Raw genomic sequence first — 5,876 nt, 5'->3', positions numbered from 1 at the left:
ACATCTGGCGGTTTGGTCAGGAGCAGGTAATTGATCCAAGGATCTCGCCCAGAAGCCAGGGCGTCGGCCTCCTCAACATGGCTGGGTTGCTTGTTCCACACTCCCGCCGCTCGTAGCGTAAAGCGCCTCCTGTTTTCGGTTTCAAGTGGCACGGCCGCATAGTTTTCCCTTGAGACCTCTGCTTGCGCGTCGGCGGGCTTTCAGACGAAGTCCGCGGTGTGTGGGATGAGTCCGGGCGCAGACGGAGACCCCCGAGACCCCCGCCCCCACAGGCTTCCGCAGGGAATCGCAGCTGTAAACCGAGGGGCCAGCAGCTGGAAGAAGAACCTTTATTGAAATGTCGCCTCAATATCCAAAAACAAATTTCCGAAACAAATCGCCTTCTATCTGGGTTTTTTCTAGTACTACAATAAAACTTTTTTTGGGGTTATAGCCAGAGTCAACGAGATAAAAAATATGAGTTTATTGACTCTTAATTTTTTTAATGACTTAATGGACTTAATGGTGCGTACGTTAAATATACTGATATTCCAAATGCTCTGTTTTTCAACATTACTGCAAAATATAGGTCTTATTCAAACTATTAACCTACAGGCTATTTCCATTTACAATATAGAAATATAATATTCCATTTAAATATTTGATTCTAAATCTTTGTCAGGAGGAAGCGAATAACTTCAGGACGTGATTATAGATTCTGTTGATAGATTCTGTATAAGATCAATAAAGTGCATTTAACACAAGCTTAGAGAAGTGCAAAAAATTAAGTCTACTAATGATTTATTTCATTTAATTTTATGATTAGGTCTTTTCATTAGGAAAGTCAGATGGCTCTGCTGTAAAAGTGCTTTTAAGGGAAGGCCCTTTTCAGGCCATAAAGGCCCATGGGGGGGATGGGGGGCAAGGGGCCCCAATTTTTCTTGCCCATCCGACACTGGAGGTGCAGGTGATGTAGCTACTTTGTGAAGCATTTTCTAAAATGTCATTGCCAGCCTCTAGATCCAGTTTTCCCCACCCCTGGTGCCCAAGAGCAGCAGTCCAGCAGGTTTTCCCCAGATGACCAGCTGCTTCACGCACGTGTGGGGGAGGGTTGAGCAGGTGCAGCTGAGCCGGACCCTTGCCTGAGGTCTCGGATGCTAGCTATTGAAGGAGAACCTGCAGGGCTGTGGCCTCAGATCAGGGGTCTAGCAAGGGAAGCCCTGCTCTGCCCTTCAGCGTCGCGGTACAAAAGGGATATTCTTTGCCCAATGTCTTCTTTTTTCTCTCTCTCCTTCCACTCGCCGCAGCTGGGTGAAAATGGCCTGTTCGTCCTGCTCGTACCAGACCAACGTCGGGGACCTGATGGCCAAGCACCTGGTCCAGCACCCCAGACACAGCTTCAGCCTCTGCACCCTGGAAGGTAGGTGGGTGTTCCTGTTCTCCCTGGGGGGGGGGGCCAACTGGCCATGCGCTTTCAGTCCGAGCGGAAGACACCGTGTCTCCAGGGAGACTTGAGTGGACCCCACCTTTAAGATTCCATATCTGATGAGGCATCACTTGGCACCGTCGTTTCATTCGTCACAGTGGAGGCAAATCACTTTATTCTGCAAATGGCCGTTTCTTTTTTTTTGCAAGCACACTACTTAAAGTCCCTTTTTTCAACTGACAATTGCAGGTTTGCAGTGAGAGACCGTGAAACCCCTCAGATTCTGGGTTCTTCCGTACCTCTGTCCTTCTTCCTTTTAGAACAGTACTTTCTCAGGCCTTCCTCTGAGGAGCTCTATGGAAGGACACAATTTGATGAGTGACTGTTTTGGACTTTTCATTTCACATAAATTGTGCTGTATTCCCCCCAAAGAAGGCTGAGATCAGTCTGGAAATGGCCCCTCAAGCCAAGACGTTTGGGCATCTGCCAACGGAAGAAGGCAGACCATGCTCGTTTGCCAAGTTGTGGTCGTTACCTGGGGTCTAAAGTTCGTTGCTGAGGGGGGCTGGGTGGGGGGAGACCTCCAGATAATGTTTCACTCTGTTCCGGTTCTTTAGAACTGCACGTCTCGCTCCCATAAAGCCCGCTCCTCCGTCTGGAAAATCCTTGGGTCGCGCAGGCCGATTTCTGGAAGTTTTACGGCCTCTGGCTTCTTCTTTCCCTCCGCTAACGCTTTGCAGGAACCCCCCAAAAAAAGAAAAGAGCCAATCGAGACGAAACGCCCCCGACTGCGGTTGCAAAAAAGCCGCCTGGAAAGCATGACGACCCAAAACGCTAAATTCTTAAACCCCCCCTCCCACGGAGATGGCCGCGTTTTAAAGAGCCGAACAGAAGAGGGATTTTCGCCGAGGAAAACTCCGGCTGCCGACCAGACTGACTTTATTTTACCCCCCACCCCCTCCCACGATCGGCCGTGAGCCTTGGTATTTTGCAGGGATTTGTTTGCGCAGCATGATGTTGGGATTGTGAGGGGGGGGGGAAAAGAAATTCCCTGTCCCGGAAGAGAAGATTAACTTATGTTCCCTGTGACCCCCTCCCCACAGAACCCCCGGAGTCGGATATTGATTTCTCCGACTCTGAGGAAGAGGAGCCGGGAGGGGAGGAAGAAGGGAGTGAAACTGGGGGGAAACGGGAAGACTCGGCATCCTCGGACTTCTGGGAGCCACCCGACCAGCCGGTCGAGGTCCGGGAGTTCACGTCGGGTTGCGGGCTGCGGCACAACCTGGGCTGGAACGCGGACGCGGTCGACTACTTCCGCCTGTTGTTCCCCGACTCTCTGTTCGAGGTCATTGCGGAGGAGACCAACGCCAACGCCAGGTTCTGCCAGCGGCAGAGGCTGCGGCGGGACCCGGACTGGCGCCCCACCGACGCCCGGGAGATCTGCGCCTTCGTCGGGCTCAGCATCCTCATGGGCCTGCACGGCCTCCCCGAGCCCCACTTGTACTGGTCCAGCCCGCACTACGACGGCAGTCGGGGCTTCCTGAAGACCATGCCCGCCTCGCGCTTCGAGAAGCTCTCCGCCTACCTGCGAGTGGGCGGCAGGAGAGCGCTCTGGGAGCGGCCGGATCCCGCCGACCGGCTGCGCACGATCCGGCCCCTGCTGGACGCCGTGGAGCACGCCATGTGGGAGGCCTACCTGCCTAACCAGTGCTTGACCATCGACCGGGCCCTGATCCCCAGCGTAGAGGGCGAAGGGGGCAAGAACGGCCGAGGCAGAGGGGCGGGGCGGCAGCCACGCGTGTGGCTCCTGTGCGACTCCAAGTCGGGGTACTGCCACCGCGTGCTGATCCATCCGCAGAGGCCGGAGGAGGAGAAGGGGCGCGGGTTTTCGGTGGTGCTGCCGCTGGTGGAGGGGCTCCAAGAGAAGCACCACCAGGTCTTCCTGGCCAGCTCCCTGATCTCGGTGCCTCTCCTCCAGAAGCTGCTCGGCGACGGCATCTACAGCTGCGGCTCCATCGCGCAGGACTTCCGCGGGCTGCCCAAGGAATTCTGGGAGCCGGGGATGCTGGGAAACCCGGGCGACTTCCGGCAGTGGCAGCGGGGCAACCTCCTGGCCACCCGCTGGAGGGACAGCAAGGAGCTGTGCTGCCTGTCCACCAACGCGGCGCCGGCCCTGAGCGACACGGTGTGGCGGAAGTCCGGAGCCGAGGGCAGCGGCCTGTGCCCCATCGGCCGGCCCAAGCCCTTCCAGCTGCACCAGGAGAACATGCGCGGGGTGGACATCTGCAACCAGCTGCTGGACTGCAACCAGCTGGGCCGGCCCTGCGGCAGCTGGTGGCGCTGCTTCTTCTGGTTCTTCCTCAACCTCTGCGTGGTCAACTCCTTCATCATCCTCCGGGAGAGCCGGAAGGGCAAGCCGCCCAGCTGGGTCTCGGGCAAGCGCTTCTCCCAGTTCCACTACCGCCAGCGCCTCGGCCTGCTGCTCGCCAGGTGCGGCCAGAGGCACGCCGCCGGCCGAAGAGGAGGAGGAGGAGGACGGGGGGGGGGGGGCGTGGGAGGGGACGGGAGGCCGGCGCCGGCTCACCAGCTGACGAAGATCACCTCCAGGACCAAGAGGTGCCGGAACTGCAGCCGCAAGGGCCTGCGTCACGAGACGGTGTACGGCTGCGCCGCCTGCCGCATCAACCTCTGCAAGGGCTCGGCCTGCTTCAAGGAATACCACCAGGAGGGGGCGCCGGGCGCAGGTCATCACCCAGGGCACCGCAGCCACACGGATCGCGTAGCGGGACCTGCATGAGCGAATAACCCACCCCTACCTCCCTAAACGGGCTGTACCCCAACGACCCGTGGCCCGACCCGCAGCACACCCACAGCCTGGTGCTTGGGGGCCCCCCTTCGGAAAGAAGAGACCGTGTTAAATCTGCCCCGTAGTGTTACACTTTACGCCTGGGGTACTGCCTCTGCATTCTACACGAATTGGCCTCGACTGTGCCTGCCTGTCAGATTTTCACGCAGTTACGTGTGCAGAGTGCGGTGTTCTCCGTTCGTTGGGTCGGGGGGCGCTTCTGGGGCTACTCTTATAAATCAGAGCACCGCGCAAGTCTGTGGAAGCAGGTTACACTGTAGTAGAAAGACTTGACCTTTAATCTTAAGGGTTCCAGATGTGCATAAAGGATATACAGGTATACGGCTTGTGCATAACGCAGGATTGCAGTTTTAGAGTAATTGTTCTTAATTTGTTAGCTATCTAGTCATTTTTGTTTTTTATGTTGGGACTGATTGCACAAAAGATCTTGTCAATTTTAACTTTTTTAAATGCAGCACTGTGCTAAAGATAGTCCATGTGTGTGTGTGTAGTTTCTCATCATTAGCTTTTACTGTGCATTAAATCCCGGATGTTAAGCGACGGGAAAGATGTTGTCTAAAATCAAATAACGGAAATAGTGGAAATTAATCTGCGCAAAAAGAAAGTAATTCGTTGTGATTTCTAAGAATGGTGTAAGAAAACGTAACTTGGCAGAAAACTTTTGGGAAAAGGGGAGGAAAGCCGTTTTCCACTGTCCTGGATGACAGAACGAAAACATGCGTGACAGGATAAACGGGGAAAGGAAGTGTTCCCCCAGAACCTGCTCAGACCAAAAACCGCGTTACTGTAGCTTTACAACAGAAAGACTGTTAGGTATGGTGGAACGAGTGTTCTGTCCAGTTTCAAAGAGAGAATGTTTACATGCTGTTATTGTAATTGCACTCATACCCTAGTATCTGAACCTGATACGTTCCTGAAAATCTGTTCAGAAGGCAGGAGATCGTAAATCGAAAATAAATATCCAATTATTTCTTATGGGGGAAATTCCACCCCGTCGCGAAGTGAAGACAAATTCACTCAAAAACTACCCTGAACATATAATACCATACAGACCATTAGAACAAGCTTAGTGAACAATGCAGTCCTACTCAAATAAGCCAACTAAAGCTGTAAAATAATTAATGATATATTTACATTTTTCGTTCTTTTGTAATAGACCGCTATCCAAGCGATTGGCTAGAACGATGTGCCTACTGTTGTTGACTGTTAGGCTAAAGAATCTTTTTCTCTTCCTTAAGCCCCCATAATGAACAGCAACTACAAAACGCACAAAAAACACAGTTTGTAAGAGTGAGCGTGCTCAACCACAGTGTCTTGCACCCATCAGAAACGAGCAGCTGTTCGGTGGCGCTGAATTCAACTGTTTGGAGAAAGCCAAAATCGGTCGCTTTCGAAACTTCAAAATTCAGATTAGCAAGATTGCGCTCGTATGACGAATTACAGGGTACAAATTCATCATGTTCGGATTGGCAGAAATTCGTATACCAAACGTTCTTATATCGGGGTACGAGTGTATTTGTAGTACGATTAAACATCCCACCTGTTATCTGCTATGATTTGATGAGGGAAGAAGCCCCTAGGTCTGCTGTTTTATTGAAATGTTCA

Source organism: Atractosteus spatula, chromosome 25 (assembly GCF_055471065.1).
Source record: "Atractosteus spatula isolate fAtrSpa1 chromosome 25, fAtrSpa1.hap1, whole genome shotgun sequence".
Lineage (NCBI taxonomy): Eukaryota > Metazoa > Chordata > Actinopteri > Semionotiformes > Lepisosteidae > Atractosteus > Atractosteus spatula.
Note: the sequence above shows the minus strand (reverse complement) of the source record.